General features: G+C 42.1%; 1 protein-coding gene and 1 long non-coding RNA gene across 10 annotated transcripts in view; one reads left to right on the plus strand and one right to left on the minus strand.

Moving 5' to 3' along the window:
* Positions 1-22,889, plus strand: part of AUTS2 (activator of transcription and developmental regulator AUTS2) — a 1,231,856-nt gene that overhangs the window by 172,968 nt on the left and 1,035,999 nt on the right. The gene's annotated exons all lie outside the window — the stretch shown is intronic.
* LOC117072862 overlaps positions 21,904-22,889 on the minus strand; it is an 87,073-nt gene continuing 86,087 nt past the window's right edge. The window contains exon 3 of the long non-coding RNA XR_004432979.1: positions 21,904-21,957. This is a non-coding gene — a long non-coding RNA (uncharacterized LOC117072862). The remainder of the gene's footprint in view (positions 21,958-22,889) is intronic.

The raw sequence follows: 22,889 nt of genomic DNA on the forward strand, positions 1-22,889 counted from the left end.
TGAATGATGAATGTTGCTTTTATTCATTTAGCACATTTATTGAGTACCTACTATATGCCAGCCCCTGTTCTTGGTCTTGTATGGTGGTATACAAGAGAAACAACATTCTTAGCCTTAATGGAATTTATATTCTAGTAGACTATAAATTACGATGTTCACTATTTGAGAGGACCCAAGCTTCAGATGTTGTGGCTGTTTGGCACACTGGTCCGGGTTGAAAGAAGAGGCTGGGATTCAAGTTGTAGTTCCTGTCCTGATTTGCTGCATTTCTCTGGACCTGAGTTTAACTACCGGTAACATAATGACATTGGGTTGTATCTAATTATAGGGTTCTTTCCAGTTCTTTCACTTATGATCCTGATTTTCTCAAACATCTTAGCCCAGTTGTCTTTTTTTTTTTTTTTTTTTAAAGACAGGCTATCACCTAGCCACCCAGGTTGGAGTGCAATGGCACTGTCTCGGTTCACTGCAGCCTCTGCCTCCCTGGTTCAAGTGATCCTTCCACCTCAGCATCCCAGGTAGCTGGGACCACAGATGTGTGCTACCACACCTGGCTAATTTTTTGTGTTTTTGATAGAGATGAGGTTTTGCCATGTTGCCCAAGCTGGTCTCAAACCTCTAAACTCAAGCCATCTGCCCTTCTTGGCTTCCCAAAGTGCTGGGATTTCAGGTGCAAGCCATTGTTTCTAGCTAGTCCAGTTGTCTTTAATCTAGTTGGGCTTCCGGCTAATTTGTGATGGTGACCAATGTTTGCATATTAAATCAAACAATCAGTTATTGTACTGAAGAAAAAAGTAATTGTTTCTAAAAAGTTCATATTTCGACTACATGGTCATGCCATTTTAAAAAAAATGTAGTAAAGCAACAATAAGGAAATACTCTTTTATTCTGGAATTACATACCTACATGACATTTTTAAGTTTCCCTGTGTCATGTGCGCTGGTTGATTGCAGGTGAGGAGAATTGCATGTTCTTACATGCTCCTCAGAAACACTCATCACTGTGTAAAAAATGCTTTTTTGTTTGTGTGAAATCATAATATAGAGCCCATTCCACCATACACCTTCATCATCAAGCTCAGGGATGCAAGCCTGTTAATCAAGCGGGAATACAGGAAGTGAGACATGAAACACTGGTTTTATTTTCACACCTCTAAATGAGTGACTGCAGAGGATGAACTTAAAAATAAAAATGCCACTTCATACTTGCATCACACCTTTTAATAAGGTGGTTTAAAAATATTTAGGGTGAACCTTCATCAGGATGCTTTAATTGCCTCAGCATAGTTGAATAGTACATTAGGGTGATGCCTCTGCTGTGCTGAAAAGCCTAGAGGGAGCTACTGTCACTCAGTGATGCGTTGAGGATGATTAGGTAGAACCCCTTCAGATCCTGGGATCTCAGTTTCCTCTCAAATGCATGCTGTGGGTAGAGAAGCCTGGGCTGGTGTGTGTATAATTTACATCTGTTATAAGTGACTAAACTTGTAAGAACAGGTACACAAGGCATCCTTAGTAAGAAGTAATAATACCTACCTTAGTAATAATATCTTCTCATCCTTGTAGGTCCATTTGAAATGCCTCCATCTCTAGTACATCTTTCCTGACTACTCCCACCTGGCCGTCATATCATCTTTCTCCTTTAGATTTCAGACAGACTAGACTGAGAGACTGAGACTGTGGGTTTTTATCCTGCCAGCCACTTAGAGGCCGTTTGATCTTGGGAAGATTACTTGCTTTTCTGTACAAAGTATCTTTATTTCTGCATCTGTAAAGTGAAGGTAAGAATCCCTACTTCATAGGGTCTTAGTGATATGAGTTAGTATACATGGTGCCCTTAGAGCAGTGCTTGGCATGTGCTGCTGTGGTTTTGTTATCATTATTACTCCACTTCTTCCTTGGTACATAGCTCATGTTCTCCTTAACTATACAGATGTATTTTGCAATCTGCCTTAAATTGTGATGTGTTCCTTCTGGTCTGAGAGCCCTTGTCATACTTAACACGATAACTTTGACTTGGTAGGTACCTAGTGAGCATCCTGGATTGAGTTCCTACAGGATTTAGTTAAGAATTCAAAGCAGGGTGTGTTCTCATTCCTAACTTTTAAAGCCTTTGAGGTCAGGTGGGGGCAGGTCTTACTTGTTTCTTAACTGGTGAAACTGCCACACCAAGGCCACTTGCCCATGGTCGTCCTCTGGGTAGCCTGATAAGAAGGTCAGTTACTCAAGGCTGTGGACTTCATTCCATTCTTGCTGATATTACTAGCGTAAATGAGATGCCTTGGATAATTCTCTGAGCAATTTAGGCCAGGTGAATACTGGACAGTAATTTCCTGAAGTGCCATGAAGTGGCAGGAACATGATTTATGTAGCATGGGCTCCTGCTAGCTGGGATGAACACTGGAGCCCCTGCCATGCTCTGGAATTATGAGTGCCTGCCAAAGGAGCTGCTTTTGTTCTTGAGAGTTTTTTTTTTTTTTTCCTTTTTCCTTTCTTTTAAGTTAAATTCTCAAGTGGCGGGCACGGGCAGGGGTCTCTATGGTGATGAATGGAGAGATGTAGGGCTGAGCTGGCTGGTTGCAATCCTTACCCCAGCAGTTCTTAGAGACAACTGGGATAAGGACATTTTAGCTGGCTGACACTTGGGTTGAAAGTACTGATGTAAAAAAAAAAGTGATGCGTGTATGGGGAGGGGCATGAAAAAAGAAGTGGTACCTTGGCATTCTAGTCAGATAAAGGAGATCTGTGTTTTTTAAGGTAGGAGCTTTGAGAAAAATGCAAAACTTGTATATTTCAGCATGCAGAAAATTGCACTTCATTTATCAGGCAAACCTCATTCATATTAGCAAGAGTATTGCTAGCATGAGAAGTATATGAGAAGTATGTGGTTGTGGGAGGCCATTATCAGGAAGTTGCTATGTTCTTGACTTTGGGCTATGGAAGAATGATTAGCCCCTTGCATGTAAGCTTGCTCAGTAAAGAAAAAGTTTTGACCCTAAGGCCTGTGGAACCAGGCTCAGGATGGATGGATTTATTGTCCTTCACAGCCAAAGCACAACAGTCTTTCTCTGTTTCTTTCCAGGCTACCCGTGTGAGTACATTGATAATATCTCTGAGAGTTTTAGAGAATTTTCCAGCAGAATGAGAGAAGATAGAAGGACTGTCTTGATAATTTAAGGACATGCTCTTATCTCTTGATCTGCTGTTTTTTTTTTTTTTGCTTCTGCTTAGGCCAGTGTTGGTAGTTACATTGTCTTCTCTCCACTGGGCGGATTACATGTATGCAATCCAAAATTGTCAACATAATGATTCCACTCTTCTTTGGTACATAGCTCATGTTCTCCTTAACTGTACTAAATTGTGATGGGTTCCTTCTGGTTGAGAGGCCTTGTCACACCTAACAGGATACATTGAACATGGTAGGTAGCTAGGGAGCATCTTGGATTGAGTTCCTCCAGAATTTTGTTAAGAATTCAAAGTGGGTGTATTCTCATTCTGACTTTTAAAGCCTTTGAGGTCAGATGGGGGCAGGTCTCATTTGTTTTGGATTACATATATGCAATCCAAAAGAGTTAGCTTTTTAAAAAAAATTAATAACCCCCACCCCTTTTGTTAAAGAGGCAGGGTCTCACTGTATTGCCCAGGTTGGTATCAAACTCCTGGCCTCAAGTGGTCCTCCTGCCTTGACCTCCCAAAATGTTGGGATCACAGGCGTGAGCCACTGTGTTCAGTCTAATTTTTATTTAAAATTTAAAATTTGTGGTATAGTCCAGGCACAGTGGCTCATGCCTGTAATCCTAGCATTTTGGGAGTCCTAAGTGGGAGGATTGCTTTGAGCTCAGGAGTTTGAGACCAGCGTGGGCAACATGGCAAAATCCCATGTCTGTACTGATACATACATACTACAACAACATACAAAATACAACAACAACAACAACAAAAATTAGCTGGGCATGGTGGCATGTACCTGTAGTCCCAGCTACTTTTGGGGCTGAGGCAGGAGGATCTCTTGAGCCCAGGAGGACAAGACTACTGTGAGCTGAGATTGTGCCACTGCACTCCAGCCTGGCTGGCAAAGTGAGACCCTGTCTCAAAAACGTAATTAAAAATTGTGGTACAATATAAATAACATAAAATTTGCCATGTACAGTTCAACAGTATTAACTGTATTTGCATCATCGTGCAACCAATCTCCAGAACTCTCCATCTTGCAGAACTGAAACTGTCTACCATTAAATAACAACCTCCCATTCTCTGTTCTTCTTAGCTTCGTGGAAACCACCATTTGGGTTTTTATCTCTATGAATTTGATTACTCTAAGTATCTCATATAACTGAAATCATATAGTGTTTGTCTTTTTGTGACTAGTTTATTTTACTTAACTTACCCTAAAGGTTCATTCATCTTGTAGTATGTATGTATCAGTACGTTGTTCTTTTTAAGGCTAATATTCCATTATATGTATATACTGTATTTTGCTTATTCATTCATTCCTCAGTCTACATTTGGGTTGCTTCCACTCTTGGCTGTTAAAAATAATGCTGCCATAAACATGAGTGTGCAAATATGTTCTTGAGAACCCCCTTTAAATTATTTTGAATATATACCCAAAGTGGAATTACTGGATCATATGGTAATTCTATTTTTATTTTTTTGAGGAACTACCGTACCATTTTCCATAAGCAGCTAGATTTTTGAGAAGTACATTTAAATTCATCGTTTTGGGCCTTGATCTCCACACTGCCTTGAATTGTCCCTGGGTAAGTGAAGTTCTCTGTCAGTCACCTGCTCTGGCATACCTCTAAGCTTTGACACACTTTAGCCACTTTCCATGGCTCACTTTGGCCCTTTGTAGGTTGGTGCCTCTCATTAGATTCAAAGAACAATTTCTCAGGATCTGGGCCTAACCAGTGGTGTAGAATTTTAGAAAGACTGAGCTGAAATGCTCATCACCTGGTGCCGTGCTTCTCACATTAGGTTATACCTCCAGTTGTGTTTGGATAAGAGTTGGAATGGCATGATGGTCTCCCACAGAATCTGAAAATATAGTTTCAGTTGTGCTTCTCCCAAACTTCTTCTCTGCCATTGAGGTTGCACCACTGGAAAAGTGTGTGGAGCAATACTTCACTCTGACACCCTGCTACTATATACTTGAGGAAAAACTGAGGACTGTATCATGGCATGAGCGGGCCATAGGTCGTGCACGCATGGGCGTTTGTGTGTGTGTGTGTGTGTGTTGAGATGGGAGAGGGAATCTATGGATCCTTCTATACTCCATTGATTATGCTAATATGGATTTAAAAAAAAATTTTTTTATTATACTTTAAGTTCTAGGGTACATGTGCACAATGTGCAGATTTGTTACATATGTATACATGTGCCATGTTGGTGTGCTGCACCCATTAACTCATCATTTACATTAGATATATCGCCTAATGCTATCCCTCCCCCCTCCCTGCTCCCCACAATAGGCCCCTGTGTGTGATGGTCCCCTTCCTGTGTCCAAGTGATCTCATTGTTCAATTACCACCTATGAGTGAGAACATGCAATGTTGGTTTTCTGTTCTTGCGATAGTTTGCTGAGAATGATGGTTTCCAGCTGCATCCATGTCCCTCCAAAGAACTCGAACTCATCCCTTTTTTATGGCTGCATAGTATTCCATGGTGTATATGTGCCACATTTCCTTAATCCAATTTGGGTTGATTCCAAGTCTGCTATTGTGAATAGTGCCGCAATAAACATACGTGTTCATGTGTCTTTATAGCAGCATGATTTATAATCCTTTGGGTATATACCCAGTAATGGGATGGCTGGGTCAAATGGTATTTCTAGTTCTAGATCCTTGAGGATCAGCCACACTGTCTTCCACAATGGTCGAACTAGTTTATAGTCCCACCAACAGTGTAAAAGTGTTCCTATTTCCCCACATCCTCTCCAGCACCTGTTGTTTCCTGACTTTGTAATGATTGCCATTCCAACTGGTGTGAGATGGTATCTCATTGTGGTTTTTATTTGTATTTCTCTGATGGCTAGTGATAATGAGCATTTTTTTCATGTGTCTGTTGGTTGCATAAATGTCTTCTTTTGAGAAGTGTCTGTTCATATCCTTTGTCCACTTTTTGATGGGATTTTTTTCTTGTAGATTTGTTTGAGTTCTTTGTAGGTTCTGGATATTAGCCCTTTGTCAGATGAGTAGATTGCAAAAATTTTCTCCCATTCTATAGGTTGCCTGTTCACTCTGATGGTAGTTTCTTTTGCTGTGCAGAAGCTCTTTAGTTTAATTAGATCCCATTTGTCAATTTTGGGTTTTGTTGCCATTGCTTTTGGTGTTTTAGACATGAAGTCCTTGCCCATGCCTATGTCCTGAGTGGTATTGCCTAGGTTTTCGTCTAGGGTTTTTATGGTTTTAGGTCTAACATTTAAGTCTCTCATCCATCTTGAATTAATTTTTGTATAAGGTGTAAGGAAGGGATCCAGTTTCAGCTTTCTACATATGGCTATCCAGTTTTCCCAGCACCACTTATTAAATAGGGAATCGTTTCCCCATCTCTTGTTTTTGTCAGGTTTGTCAAAGATCAGATGGTTGCAGATGTGTGGTATTATTTCTGAGGGCTCTGTTCTGTTCCATTGGTCTATATCTCTGTCTTGGTACCAGTACCATGCTGTTTTGGTTACTGTAGCCTTGTAGTACAGTTTGAAGTCAGGTAGCGTGATGCCTCCAGCTTTGTTCTTTTGGCTTAGGATTGTCTTGGCAATGCAGGCTCTTTTTTGGTTCCATATGAACTTTAAAGCAGTCTTTCCCAATTCTGTGAAGAAAGTCCTTGGTAGCTTAATGGGGATGGCATTGAATCTATAAATTACCTTGGGCAGTAAGGCCATTTTCACAATACTTATTCTTCCTCTCCATGAGCATGGAATGTTCTTCCATTTGTTTGTGTCCTCTTTTATTTCACTGAGCAGTGGTTTGTAGTTCTTCTAGAAGAGGTCCTTCACATCCCTTGTAAGTTGGATTCCTAGGTATTTTATTCTCTTTGAAGCTATTGTGAATGGGAGTTCATTCATGATTTGGCTCTCTGTTTGTCTGTTACTGGTATATAAGAATGCTTGTGATTTTTGCACATTGATTTTGTATCTTGAGACTTTGCTGAAGTTGCTTATCAGCTTAAGGAGATTTTGAGCTGAGAGAATGGGGTTTTCTAAATATACAATCATGTCATCTGCAAACAGGGACAATTTGACTTCTTCTTTTCCTAACTGAATACCCTTTATTTCTTTCTCTTGCCTGATTGCCCTAGCCAGAACTTCCAACACTGTGTTGAATAGGAGTGGTGAGAGAGGGCATCCCTGTCTTGTGCCAGTTTTCAAACGGAATGCTTCTAGTTTTTGCCCATTCAGTATGATATTAGCTGTGGGTTTGTCATAAATAGCTCTTATTATTTTGAGATACATTCCATCAATACCGAATTTATTAAGAGTTTTTAGCATGAAGGGCTGTTGAATTTTGTCAAAGGCCTTTTCTGCATCTATTGAGATAATCATGTGGTTTTTGTCTTTGGTTCTGTTTATATGCTGGATTACGTTTATTGATTTGCGTATGTTGAACCAGCCCTGCATCCCAGGGATGAAGCCCACTTGATCATGGTGGATAAGCTTTTTGATGTGCTGCTGGATTCGGTTTGCCAGTATTTTATTGAGGGTTTTTGCTTGAATGTTCATTAGGGATATTGGTCTAAAATTTTGTTTTTTTATTGTGTCTCTGCCAGGCTTTGGTATCAGGATGATGTTGGCCTCATAAAATGAGTTAGGGAGGATTCCCTCTTTTTCTATTGATTGGAATAGTTTCAGAAGGAATTGTACCAGCTCTTCCTTGTACCTCTAGTAGAATTCAGCTGTGAATTCTTCTGGCCAGGACTCTTTTTGGTTGGTAGGCTATTAATTATTGCCTCAATTTCAGAACCTGCTATTGGTCTATTCAGGGATTCAACTTCTTCCTGGTTTAGTCTTGGGAGAGTGTAAGTGTCCAGGAAATTATCCATTTCTTCTAGGTTTTCTAGTTTATTTGCGTAGAGGTGTTTATAGTATTCTCCGATGGTATTTTGTATTTCTGTGGGATCAGTGGTGATATCCCCTTTATCATTTTTTATTGTGTGTATTTGATTCTTCCCTCTTTTCTTCTTTATTAGTCTAGCTAGCAGTTTATTAATTTTGTTGATCTTTTCAAAAAACCAACTCCTGGATTCATTAATTTTTTGGAGGGTTTTTTGTGTCTCTATCTCTTTCAGTTCTGCTCAGATCTTAGTTATGCCTTGCCTTCCGCTAGCTTTTGAATGTGTTTGCTCTTGCTTCTCTGGCTCTTTTAATTGTGATGTTAGGGTGTCAAGTTTAGATCTTTCCTGCTTTCTCTTGTGGGCATTTAGTGCTATAAATTTCCCTCTACACACTGCTTTAAATGTGTCCCAGAGATTCTGGTATATTGTATCCTTGTTCTCATTGGTTTCAAAGACCATCTTTATTTCTGCCTTCATTTCGTTATGTACCCAGTAGTCATGCAGGAGCAAGTTGTTCAGTTTCCATGTAGTTGAGCGGTTTTGATTGAGTTTCTTAATCCTGAGTTCTAGTTTGATTGCACTGTTCTGAGAGTTTGTTATAATTTCTGTTCTTTTACATTTGCTGAGGAGTGCTTTACTTCCAACTATGTGGTCAATTTTGGAATAAGTGCGATGTGCTGAGAAGAATGTATGTTCTGTTGATTTGGGGTGGAGAGTTCTGTAGATGTCTGTTAGGTCTGCTTGGTGCAGAGTTGAGTTCAATTCCTGGATATCCTTGTTAACTCTCTGTCTCATTGATCTGTCTAATGTTGACAGTGAGGTGTTAAAGTCTCCCGTTATTATTGTATGGGAGTCTGAGTCTCTTTGTAAGTCTCTAAGGACTTGCTTTATGAATCTGGGTGCTCCTGTATTGGGTGCATATATATTTAGGATAGTTAGCTCTTCCTGATGAATTGATCCCTTTACCATTATGTAATGGCCTTCTTTGTCTCTTTTGATCTTTGATGGTTTAAAGTCTGTTTTATCAGAGACTAGGATTGCAACCCCTCCTTTTTTTTGTTCTCCATTTGCTTGGTAGATCTTCCGCCATCCCTTTATTTTGAGTCTGTGTGTGTCCCTGCATGTGAGATAAGTCTCCTGAATACAGCAGACTGATGGGTCTTGACTCTTGATCCAATTTGCCAGTCTGTGTCTTTTAATTGGAGCATTTAGTCCATTAACATTTATGGTTAATATTGTTATGTGTGAATTTGATCCTGTCATTATGATATTAACTGGTTATTTTGCTTGTTAATTGATGCAGTTTCTTCCTAGCATCGATGGACTTTACATTTTGGCATGTTTTTGCAATGGTTGGTACCGGTTGTTCCTTTCCATGTTTAGTGCTTCCTTCAGGATCTCTTGTAGGGCAGGCCTGGTGGTGACAAAATCTCTAAGCATTTGCTTGTCTCTGAAGGATTTTATTTCTCTTTCACTTATAAAACTTAGTTTGGCTGGATATGAAATTCTGGGTTTAAAATTCTTTTCTTTAAGAATGTTGAATATTGGCCCCCACTCTCTTCTGACTTGTAGAGTTTCTGTCGAGAGATCTGCTGTTAGCCTAATGGGCTTCCCTTTGTGGGAAACCCGACCTTTCTCTCTGGCTGCTCTTAACATTTTTTCCTTCATTTCAACTTTGGTGAATCTGACAATTATGTGTCTTGAAGTTGCTCTTCTTGAGGAGTATCTTTGTGGCGTTCTCTGTATTTCCTGAATTTGAATGTTGACCTGCCTTACTAGGTGGGGAAGTTCTCCTGGATGATATCCTGCAGAGTGTTTTCCAACTTGGTTCCATTTTCCCCCTCACTTTCAGGCACACCAATCAGACATAGATTTGGTCTTTTCACATAATCCCATATTTCTTGGAAGCTTTGTTCATTTCTTTTCACTCTTTTTTCTCTACATTTCTCTTCTCGCTTCATTTCATTCATTTGATCTTTAATCACTGATAATCTTTCTTCTATTTGATCAGTCAGTTACTGAAGCTTGTACATTTGTCATGTATTTCTCGTGTCCTGGTTTTCATCTCTATCAGTTCTTTTAAAGTCTTCTCTGCATTGATTATTCTAGTTATCCATTCGTCCATTCTTTTTCAAGGTTTTTAGTTTCTTTGCACTGGTTACGTAGTTCCTCCTTTAGCTCTGAGAAGTCTGATTGACTGAAGCCTTCATCTCTCAACTTGTCAAAGTCATTCTCCGTCCCGCTTTATTCTGTTGCTGGCGGTGAGCTGCGTTCCTTTGGAGGGGGAGATGCGCTCTGATTTTTTGAATTTCCAGCTTTTCTGCACTGCTTTTTCCCCATCTTTGTGGTTTTATCTGCCTTTGGTCTTTGATGATGGTGACATACTGATGGGGTTTTGGTATGGGTATCCTTTCTGTTTGTCAGTTTTCCTTCCAACAGTGAGGACCTTCAGCTGCAGGTCTGTTGGAGTTTGCTTGAGAGGTACACTCCAGACCCTGTTTGCCTGGGTATCAGCAGCGGAGCCTGCAGAAGATAGAATATTGCTGAACAGCACTTGTTGCTGTTTGATTCTTGCTCTGGAAGCTTCGTCTCAGGGTGTACCCAGCCATGTGAGGTGTGATGTGTGGGTCTGCACCTAGTGGGGGATGTCTCCCAGTTAAGCTACTTAGGGTTCAGGGACCCACTTGAGCAGGCAGTCTGTCCATTCTCAGATGTCAGCGTCTGTGCTGGGAGAGCCACTGCTCTCTTCAAAACTGTCAGACAGGGACTTTGACACCTGCAGAGGTTTCTGCTGCTTTTTGTTTAGCTATGCCCTGTCCCCAGATGTGGAGTCTACAGAGGCAGGCAGGCCTGCTTGAGCTGCAGTGGGCTCCACCCAGTTTGAGCTTCCTGGTGGCTTTATTTATCTACTTAAGCCTCAGCAATGGCGGGCGCCCCTCACCCAGGCTTGCTGCCGCCTTGCAGTTAGATTTCCGACTGCTGTGCTTGTAATGAGGGAGGCTCCATGCGCATGGGACCCTCTGGGCCAGGTGTGGGATATAATCTCCTGGTGTCCTGTTTGCTAAGACCCTTGGTAAAGTGCAGTATTAGGGTGGGAGTTACCTGATTTTCCAGGTGTGTGTGTCTCTATTTCCCTTGGCTAGGAAAAGGATTTCCTTTCCCCCTTGCGCTTCCCAGGTGAGGTGATGCCTCGCCCTGCTTCAGCGTTTGCTGGTCGCGCTACACCCGTGGACCAGCATCAACTGTCCCACACGCCCCAGTGAGATGAACCTGGTACCTCAGTTGAAAATGCAGAAATCAGCCGTCTTCTGGTTGCTCTCGCTGGGAGCTGGAGGCTGGAGCTGTTCATATTCGGCCATCTTGGGCTCCACCTCCGCTAACATGGATCTTATTTAATATTACAAGGACATTTCTTTGTCATCATATTTTTTTTTTTTTTTTTTTTTTTTTTTTTGAGACAGGGTCTTGCTCTGTCACCCAGGCTGTATTTGCAGGGTCTCATGGTGTTGCCCAGGTTGGTCTCAAACTCCTGGCCTCAAGTGGTCCTCCTGCTTTGACCTCCTAAAATGTTGGGATCACAGGCGTGAGCCACTGTCTTCAGTCTAATTTTTATTTAAAATTTAAAATTTGTGGTATAGTGGTGTGATCACTGCAGCCTCGACAGCTGGGCTCAAGTGATCTCCCACCTCAGCCTCTCCAGTAGGGACTACAGGCACACACAACCATGCCTGGCTAATTTTTCTACTTTTTGTAGAAACAAGGTTTCAACATGTTGCCCTGGCTGGTCTCAGACTCCTGAGCTCAAGTGATCCACCTGCCTTGGCCCCCTGAAAGTGCTGAGTTTATAGAGACGTGAGCCACTGGCCTAAAAAGACGTTTCTAATTAGAAAGTGTAGTGTGAACTTTTGACGTAGTTGGACTTCTCTCCATGTGGGCCTTTAAACACTGGTATCTCAGTCATGTGAAGCTATCAAGGACCAAAATAAGGGGCATTTGTCTTTTCTCTTCTGTCAGTGCAGAACCAATAAGGTCCAGGCCAGGTATGACCAACCCATTGTATGTGCAGTGGCTTGCTCCATCTTTCTGTCCCTGGTTTATGTATGTGATGATTTGCGGATTCCAGCAGGCATATCCTCTCCAAGACCTTACCTGGTAAGCTGTCAAGTAAGGTTTATATTTCAGACCATTAGGGGTTCCCCCTCTTAATGGCACACACACTGTGCCTGTTGCCTAATATTCCTTTATTGTCTGCAGCATCCAGGACCAATTTAAATGTCATTTTGTGAAATTTCCTCAGACCCTCCTCTAGGGCAAGTTAGTTACCACCTCTTCTGTGCCTTGCTTTGAGGTTATTGTCATCACTGAACCTGACCCAGTATATTTTTATTACTTAAGACAGTCTCTCCCAACAGAGTTTATCCTCCTCTGTGCAAGTGCCATGTTTTAGTCCTATCTGTCTACCTTAGGACCTTCTGCAGTATTTGGTATATTCTGTCTGTGGCAATTGTCTGGTAAATGTTTTATTAGACAAGTCTCTGATGCAATGGGATGGAGTGGAATTATAGTTTTAATCATGACCATGGCTCCAAATAGCTGTTTGACAACATCCAAGCCACTCACTCTCTCAGACTCTCATGCTGGGTTGTGTAAATTGAATTCTTTCAAATGAGCATAAGTTAAAAAATACTTAGCACTTACCATGTGCTAGGTACTTTGTATTTAAGCATTTTACTTGCATAAATTCATTTGATTTTACAATAACCTAGTGGAGTACATTTCAGTTTCATAGACAGTGAAAAAGACACACAGAACAGAGGTTACCTGGTCAGTTCAAACCCTGGAGTGTAGCCTGTGAATGAATATTTCTTTTTGCATGTGGTTAATAAACTAATGTTGTATTTACAGCTTTGCAGAGCTAGGATGCCCTTAACACATGCAGCTCTGGACCTATATAAGCTGTCAGGTGTAGAAGAGTGAGCAGGAAAACCTGGGGGAATTGAATTTGATTCAGTTGTACAGTGATTCCTTGTACAAAAGAACCAGATTTCAGTTAGTGATGAAAATGGAGGAAGTGATGAATCCAAGTCGAATGGTAGAGAAGGTTATGTGTTGTTGGGCAGGGGTTCAAAAAGACCTAGTTGTCTTGATTAGAGAGGAGGGGGGCTGAGGGAAAATGAGTCACACAGGAGGAAATAATGAAGATGAAGTGGCCAGAGAAGACAGGCTCCTGCAAGGAGGGGCCTGGGTTTTAGATAGCCTCCAAGAAGGACAGGAAGTATGGCCTGATGGGATTAGCTAGTCTCAAGACACCAGGTAGAATGCAGGCCATCTTTGTAGACTGGGCTTTGGGATGTCCAAACCATGAAATGCATGGCAGAGTGTGGACACACTTGTTTGTTTATACTCTTTTCTCCCATTCTGTGTAATGAGGCAGAACATGAAGGAAAAATTAACAAACACCCCAAGTCTCTTGAGACAGGGATCAAAACATATTGATGATGTCTTGCAACTCTGATAATTTCGTTGAACCATATGAAGCTTAAAATTGATACATAGGCATACCCTTGATTAACATTAAGTGCTGCTGTCAGTCTGACATAGCTGGATAAACCGATGTTGAATAATCTATTAAATATGTCACACTTGAACAAAGGACGTAAATCATATTATATTATTTCAGCTGTAATTAGGTGGGAGATAAAATCACAAAAAATGAATTTAGTGAGTATTTCTTAGTGTGTACTCAGTGTCACTGGAATTTCTTTCCTTGCTTTATGGGAAGAAAGAAATTGACTGCCTTCCAAGTATTGACTGCTGTCCAGGAAGTGGGAGGTTGAAGGGTGACTTATGTAATATTCACAGAGTGGGTTTCATTTATAAATTCAATGAGATTAGCTACAATCTTCCTGAAGTTAATGGTGATGGAAATGCACCATTCTTCATTTAGCTGGAAATAGCTAGCTTTCCAACTTGGAGACTTAATTGTTCCTCAGATTATGATATGTTTGCATTTATATCTCCCTCCCCTCCTTTCCTGGGAGCTGGCCACTGCCTTTATTGTCTAGAAATTAATAATGCAAACCAGTGCTTGTGGGTGAACAGGGCAATGTATTGTCAGTCTTTTGATGTTCCTGTTTCCCAACCCACGGAGTAAACTTGATTATTGAGAATAAACAAGGGACATAAACTAAGGTGGAAAAGATAAAGAAATTGCATTAGGCGGGTCCAGTGAACTGAGCTGTAGCTAAAAAATGGAGATAATTCTAGTCATTACCTCACAGGGTTGTTGTGAAGGGTGAAATATATGTTAAACCTTCAGAACAGTGCCTGCCATGTAGCAAGTGTTTCAGTATATATCAAGTGGCTTTCATTGTGATAAGAAAACTAATTGGCATTTGTGGTGGATGGTCAGGGTGGTGTGAATGTGAAATTCAAGAGCATAAACATGGTTGTCTACTCCCAGATGGTTGCTATAGTGAGACAAACAGTTAAAGGTAAGGAAGTGTAGGCCCTCATGGGGGCTAACACATCAGAGCATGTTATTAATATAAGCAGTGTATATTGGTCATCTTTTATTGAGAGGCTCTGGTTTGGTTTTTTTTTTTTTGGTGCTGGTGGTTTTTAAAATATTGGTTTGATTCATTTCAGGTGATTTTGTTAATCTAGCAAAACATCTTTTTGCATTTTTTACATTATAAATGAGGACCACAGAACTTTGTGTGGACATTACAGTCGTTCAGCAGACATTTAGCAAATCCCTAGAATGTGTGTGAATTTTTTTTTGTATGAAAGGTTTGCGCTACCTGAGACTCACTACCCTCAGCCCTGAGTTCACATGGTGGGTCGGTGGATTTCCAGAGAAGCAGGTGGAGGCGCCACAGTGGGAGCATCCTGGCTGCCTGAGATGTGTTTTGAGGTGCCAGCCTCTTGGCTCCAGCTGGAGCCCACTGGCCTGTTGGGCATGAGCTACATGGCGTATAGACTGAGCTATGTGGAGTTAGAGGCGGTTATCCTACTTCTGCATCACAGCTTTGCAGAGTGCTTCATACAAGACCTTTGTAAATTTTGGAGATAGTGTGCTTTAGAAAGCAAGGATTTCCAGGGACCTACTAGAAAACAACAGAAGGCTGACGTTTCCCCCCTCCAGGTCAGTTGCTTGTCTTTCATTACTTTGCATAATAGCTACTTCCACTTGCTTTTTTTCCCCCTTATCTCAGCTGCACTTAGGAAGACTTAATGACATCATTTAAAGTTAAGGATAAATGTAAAACCGATCTGTTCGTGAACACCAGTAAGTTGCACTTAAAAAAATTGGTTTTGCATAAGGCAGAACAGGTTGCTACTTGAAAGAGCTAATGGCCAGTGAGTTTTGGAGTAGATCACAAAAAGAAATGTGGCTTCACCCACCAACTCCTTAAAGGACCTGTGTTTTTGCAGTGTTGGAGAACCATAGGGGAGGATTCAGAACTTCAGGCAGGTAGAACTGTGAATGACTAGCCCTGTCATTGCCCTGGCCACTGTGCACTCATGGCTTCTGCACATTACTGTGTAAACTGCTTTCTCACCACCCAAAACCTACCAAAGCACCCAGCGATCTTCCTGTGTATGAACCCACAGGTTTTTTCTTGGATAATTAGCCTTTCCATTGACCTACTTTCAAGAGCAATTTTCCCTATAGCATTAACAGGTAACTAAAAAGGGGAGTGGTGAGAAAGTAAATTTGGAGTTCCAAAGGGAAATTACTTGGCTTTGAGCTACTTAGTCAAAAACATGTATTGTGTGCAGGTAGGTCCCAGGCACAGTGTTGAACAGTGGGGTACAGAAGTGAATAAACATTGCTTCTGCTGTCAAGGAGTTCACAGTCTAGTGTGGAAGATACGTGTGCAAGTAGATGGTTTCAGTGCAGTGTGGAAACTGCAGCAATACAAGTGACAAAAGGTATGTTGGTAGCACGGAAGATGCAATGCTAATTCCGTGTGGTAAAGGGTGAGGGTGTCCTGGAGGACTCTTTGGTCAAGAAGAGTTTGGAGGACAACAGGGAGTTTGCCTAGTAGACAACAAGGCAGATTACTGGGGCAGAGAAACAGTGGTCTCTTGGGGAGATTAGGATCTGGGAATCAAATTTCAAGATCAGGTTTTTTTATTTCGGTTCAGTCTCATACCTGCTGCCTGTCATGTGACCTTACCTTTTTTTTTTTTTTTTTGAGTTGGAGTTTTTGCTCTTGTTGCACAGGCTGGAGTGCAGTGGCGCGATCTTGGCCCACTGCAACCTCCACCTCCTGGGTTCAAGCAATTCTTCTATCTCAGCCTCCCGAGTAGCTGGGATTACAGGCATGCACTACCACGCCCAGTTAATTTTTGTATTTTTAGTAGAGACAGTTTCTCCATATTGGTCAGGCGGGTCTCGAATTCCTGACCTTAGGTGATCTGCCCACCTTGGCCTCTCAGAGTGCTGGGATTACAGGCGTGAGCCACCGCGACTGGCCCATGACGTCACTTTTTTTTTTTTTTTTTACTGAGAAGAGACAGATATGGGGATCCTTATGTCTTCAGTACCTTTTGTTTAGCACAGGAAGCTGGACTGCATCCATAATTGTTACCTTGTGCAATTTCTGGATAACTGAAGCTTACAGAGCCTGGATTGTACACAACTAGTTTAAAGACAGATCCGGTTCAACTCAGAAATTCACATTTGTCCAGTATCATTCAGTTGCCCTACATTCTTTTTTTTTTTTTTGAGACGGAGTCTCGCTCTGTCACCCAGGCTGGAGTGCAGTGGCCGGATCTCAGCTCACTGCAAGCTCTGCCTCCCGGGTTCACGCCATTCTCCTGCCTCAGCCTCCCGAGCAGCTGGGACTACAGGCGCCTGCCACCTCACCCGGCTAGTTTTTTGTATTTTTTAGTAGAGACGGGGTTTCACCGTGTTAGCCAGGATGGTCTCGATCTCCTGACCTCGTGATCCGCCCGTCTCGGCCTCCCAAAGTGCTGGGATTACAGGCTTGAGCCACTGCGCCCGGCCTCAATTGCCCTACATTCTAAGTGTTTTTCCTGATGTTGGATTCGTTCTTTCTCTTACTTCTTCAATAAATGTTTGCCAAGTTTGTTAGAAACAACTGTGCAGTCTGATAAAGGTATAAGGTCCTTTCTGTCAGGGAATTTAAAATCTTTTTGTTTGTTTGTTTTGGAGATAGAGTCTCGCTCTGTTGCCCAGACTGGAGTGCAGTGGCACGAACATTGCAGCCTCCATCTCTCAGGCTTAAGCCATCCTCCCACTTCAGCCTCCTGAGTGGTTTGGACTACAGGCACACACCACCACGCCCAGCTACTTTTTAAGTCTTTTTTGGAGATGGGGCCTCCCTGTGTTGCCCAGGCTGGTCTCAAACTCCTGATTTCAAGCGATCCTCACGCCTTGGCCTCCCAGAGTGCTGAGATTATAGGCATGAGTCACTGTACTTGGCTCGAATTTAAAGTCTTAAAGTGGAAGTAAGTTTGAAAATATTGACTTGTATCAGATTATGAGGAGCAAGACTAAGAAGTTAAGACTTAATGATTTATACCTCTCAGTCCAGAGAGGATGCCAATGAGTTTCTGAATTTACCGCCTAAGGCAAATTCGTTTTGATTTCTGTGTTCCTTGACTTTATTTATTACTGTAGGATAATGCCGTAGTGTATTTGAATAAGTTTTAAAAATTCATGCATAAAGGTAGGTTTATGAGCTTTGCATTGTGTAAAAGACTACACAGTATGTGAGAATGAGGGCTCCAAGAGCTAAACAGCTGGATTTTGAATCCCAGACCTACTATTTATTTATTTGAATTTTTTGGAAGGTTAGTGTGCAGCAGACCTAGTATTTATGAGCTATGTGACCTTGGGCAATTCACATAAATGTAGTGTCTCTCACCTTATATGGAGAATGTCCATGAAAATCATACCCACATGAAAGTTATTGTAAGGATTAAGTGAGGCTGGCTGTGGTAGCTCACACCTGTAATCCCAGCACTTTGGGAGGCCAAGGCAGGCAGATCACTCAAGGCTGTTTGTTTGAGACCAGCCTGGCCAACGTGGCAAAACACAATGCATGTATCTGCAAAGCTCAATAAAGCAAAACATAGTAAAACACAGCTTGCATGTGTCTCATACAGGGTACTACAAAATCTTTAAACCAGAAATGCCAAGAGGCACAGACAAAAAAAAAAAAAAGCTTTAAGAAAAATATTTTTTCCCAAACCGAAGGCATGGGGAAAGGGTGGGCTACAACAGAAAGCCTTTTGGACAGTATCCTCCCTGTTGCTGCCAAACACCCAGGGAAAAACCACACCCCATATCACCAACCCCTGCCATTGCAGCTGGGCTGTGCAGAGTTGATCTTCCACGCTGGTCCTTGGAAGCAGGCGGTGCTTCATTTCCTCTGCCAGGTGGTGTCAGCAGAATGGAGCAGGGTGCTGATCTTTCATTCCCCTTGCTGGGCAGAACTGGGTAGTACTCCATGGCAGAGCCAGGAGTATCAGCGGGGTCCAGCCTTATGCTGAGCTTCCGTCTCTACCCTGTAGCAAAAAAATAATGTGAGTCAGCTCTCCTTCCTGGTGGCACTGGAGCTAAGAGGAATCCTGTCGAACACCCTAACTTAGAGGAAATAAACCAGTGCCAGTCAGTGCCTCATATTCAGTAGAAAGTTGTCTGCAGAGCCAAGTTGGGAGGCGAACTTCTACCCCATTGTCTGCAGCTGTCATTGTGACCCAGTGCCCTGCTTTTTCCACTCTAGTGATGGTAGGGCCCTGGAGGAAGCAGAGTCCACACCCACCACCCCATGCTACTTTTCAACAGGGGTACTGCCTGCTAAGCAAAGATGTCCAGGGCTGGGAGCCGTGGCTCACACCTATAATCCCAGCACTTTGGGAGGCCAGGCAGGAGGATTGCTTGAGGCCAGGAGTTTGAGACCAGCCAGGACAACACAGACCCCCTTCTCTTTAAAAAGAAAAAAAAAAAAAAATAGCCGGTGGTGGTGTGTTCCTGTTGTCCCAGCTACACAGGAGGCTGAGGCAGGAGGATCTCTTGAGCCCAGGAAATCGGGGCTGCTATGAACCATGATTGTGCCACTGTACTCCAGCCTGGGCAACAGAGCGAGACTGTCTCAAAAATAAAATAAGTAAATAAAGATGTCCAGGATACAGTCAAAAACCAGGAAGAGCACAGCATGAATGTGAATAGCCAATAATGGATACAAGCACTGAGATGAATCGGATGTTGGAATTCTGACAAGAATTTTAAAGCAGACATCATAAAAATGCTTCAATAAGCAAGTATTTATTTATTTTAAACAACAAAAATAGGAAATCTCAGCAAGAATTTGTGGGCCTACCACGAGGGAAATTTTTGAGGTGATAGAAATATATATCTTGGCGTTGTGGCTTATACATTTGTCAGACTCAGCAAATAGTGTACTTAGAGTGGGTACTTTTAATTTTCTGAGTAAAGTATACCTCAGTAAAGTTGATTTACAAATCAGGGATTTTCATCCCTGAAGATTCTGGTTCAGTAGGTCTAGGATATAGTCCAATAATTTTTTTTTTTTAAATTAATGCCCCAAGTGGTTCTTGGGAACTCCTGATCTCTCCAGAGGAACCTAGACTAGTTGCGAATTCTTCAGAATATTAATCTGTTAGCAGTTTGTGTAAATATAAACTAGTTCTGGTAAATTATGAATTAACCAGATAACTACTTGCAGAATAAACAGAATACATAATTAGAAATCGTTAAGTATGTTATCACCATGTGGAAATAATGTTTTGTATTTTTTTTTTTAACTGGATAGTGTTGTGAAGAATATTATGTGGTATCTTTAGAAGCTGTAAATTGTGATGCTGGGTTATAGAAAATCTGCATTGTGGTATGTTTTTGCCTATCTCACTTAACCCCACCCTTCACTCTTTTCCTTCTCAGGACGCTGTCTTCTTGGTGGCTAATGGCAGGGTGGACTCCCCATTTGGGAACTGCTGTTGCCTGGGCGGTCATGGTTTTCATCAGTGCTTTCCAGGGAGTGGTGCTTTCTGTCGACATCCTGCTCTCCATAGAGGCTGAGAATGATCCCTGATGCAGTCATCGAGGCTTTTAGGCCTCTCCCATTGGCCTCACTTTAACCTGATGGCTATCATATTTCCATCTAGGCTGCATTTTTTAATCTTGCCAAGGAAGCCCAGGGATTCTCCCTCACTGATAAGCCATTTCCAATCCAGACCTGGGGTTGAGTCAGGTCACCTTATGTTCTTACTCTTTCCCTTGACTTAGATTGGTCTGGCTGGTCTACCCAGATAAAGTGTAGCAGGTGTCTGAGGCTGGGTGTGAAGGGTTGGGGTGTTGTTGATGGGGATGCCTTCATTCTGCAGCACACATTTCAAGGCAAGCAGATCATTTTCCTGTAGCAGTACTGGTCAGAGCTGGATTCCGGGGAAGGCTGCCTGTGTGTTCCAGCTGGGCCAGGTGAGCTGCTAGCATTTCTGTCAGTGCTAGAAGGAAAGACATTCTTTGAATGTGGTCCCAGATTCAAAATGAGTTTTGAGTGGGTGTCAGAATGTCATTCCTGATAGCTTCCCTGTTTTGGCAGTGCAAATACCCGTGGTCTCATTTCTCTGCTTTTAAATAATAGATCCCTGAGACTGACCCTGGGTAGGAGACCTCCCCCACCCCACTTCTTTCTCTGAGTTCACCATGGGATTCTCCTAGTCTAGCAAGAGCTGAATTTGATCCTTGGGTCACTCCTGTGGTCTCTATCCCTCCTCAGTGCCTACTTAGCTGGTCTTTGTTTCTATTGGGTGTTTCTGTATGTGTCATGGTTACTGTCATCATATGACTAATGTCAGAGGGTTGGGCACAGTTATAGCTTCTAATTGTGTTGACCTTTTGGCAAAGGAACTATGTGTGGGGGAAAAAATACATATTAGGAATCATCAGCCTGCGTTAAAGGGTTGTAATACTTGAAAAATTTGCACATGATATCTATCTCTATATCCTATGTGGATTGTGGTTTCTAGGAGGGATTAGTTAGGTTTTTCCTTTCCTAGTATGGAAGCAGGACTATAGGGGAAGGCATAGAGGAAAATACTATGGCTCTGTTTTGGGGAGAGCGTTCTTGCAGGGCTTTCCCAAATGTAAAAATTGTTTTTGTTTTTTAGAGATAGTGTCTCAGTCTGATACCCAGATTAGAGTACAGTAGTTTGATTACAGCTCACTGCAACCTTGAACTCCTGGGCTCAGGTGAGCCCCTCGCCTCAGCTTCCCAAGTTAGTGAGACTACAAGTGCATGCCACCACACCCAGCTAATTAAATAAAAATATTTTGTAGAAATGGGGTCTTGCTATGTTTCCCAGGCTTGTCTTGAACTCCTGGCCTCAAGCAGTCCTTCTGCCTCAGCCTCCCAAAGTGCTGGGGTTACAGACATGAGCCACCATGCCTAGTCAAAAATGTAAATATTAGGTTTTATGTTACTGAAGGTGTTCCAGGAATGTCTGCATGTGGTACAGAAGCTGTGGGCATTGGGAAACCTCTAAGAATATTTCCAGATTTTATCTTCTTTTGTTCTTTAAAAAAATATAAGCTGTGGATACAACTGTGGAAACACAAGTAATACAACTGTAGCTGGTTTCTTGGTGCCTGCACTCCCGACTGAAGATCCAATCTGCTTGCTTATTCAGTAAACCTTTGAGTTAGTGCAAGGAGTCACTCTCTGTTTTCTCAGGGAGCCCTGGAAACTGAAATGGCAAAGAATACTGTGGCTTATGGTCATATTTGTGTCTTTTTCTGCCTTTCCTTTTGACTTGCCTGACTTTGGAGGACGCTTCCCCACCGCCGTGTGTTGTGAAGCACAGTTCTGATGTGTAGTAAGCAAGGCGATTTCTAGTGTCTCTGTTTGACCTGTAGAAGAAAATAGCCAGGTCACTGATCATTAATCTTTTTCAAGACTGAGGCAAACAGCTTACTCAGGAGTGGGCTGCCATTCCTACTTATGATGAAGCATCTTTCTTTCTTTCTTTTTTTTTTTTTTTTGAGTTGGAATCTTGCTCTTTTGCCCAGGTTGGAGTGCAGAGGCACGATCTTGGTTCACTGCAACCTCTGCTTCCCAGGTTCAAGTGATTTTCCTGCCTCAGCCTCCTGAGTAGCTGGGACTACAGGTTTGTGCTACTACACCCGACTAATTTTTGTATTTTTAGTAGAGACGGGGTTTCACCTTGTTGACCAGGATGGTCTCGATCTCTTGATCTCAAGTGATCTGCCCGCCTTGGCCTCCCAAAGTTCTGGGATTACAGGAGTGAGCCATTGCACCCGACCAATGAAGCATCTTTAATTGAGGCCACAGTTAAACTCAGAAAGTGGCTATTTGAGTAACTGTCATTACCTCTTTCCCTAACTCACTGCCTTTGATTGTCCTTCTGTGGTTAGAAAAACTTAGTGTTTTAAAGGCATAGTATCTCAAGGGAACTTTATAAGTATATCTTACCTTTGCTCTTGGGCATTTCCAGATGACCCTGGCAGCATGGCCACAAGCAAACTGGAGAAGGCTACCAGTATGTGCATGTTTTAATAAATGGAGGATACCTAGCACCTCCCAACCCTTATTTTCTCCTGCATCTCATCCCATTTTCTGATTGAACACTCACATATTTCTAGTCTTAAATACTTAGCTATTCTAATTGTTTTAATGGAATCGTTGTATGTATTTCAACTGTATTACTTAAGTGTCTTCTAAAATACATTTGTATACTTTATAATTCAGAGAAAATTATTTGGCTGATTGAAGATGTTGCTACCAGGTCCTGGTGGAAGCAGCTAGAATTTCGTGATCTGTT

Source organism: Trachypithecus francoisi, unplaced genomic scaffold (genome assembly GCF_009764315.1).
Source record: "Trachypithecus francoisi isolate TF-2019V2 unplaced genomic scaffold, Tfra_2.0 Lachesis_group4, whole genome shotgun sequence".
Lineage (NCBI taxonomy): Eukaryota > Metazoa > Chordata > Mammalia > Primates > Cercopithecidae > Trachypithecus > Trachypithecus francoisi.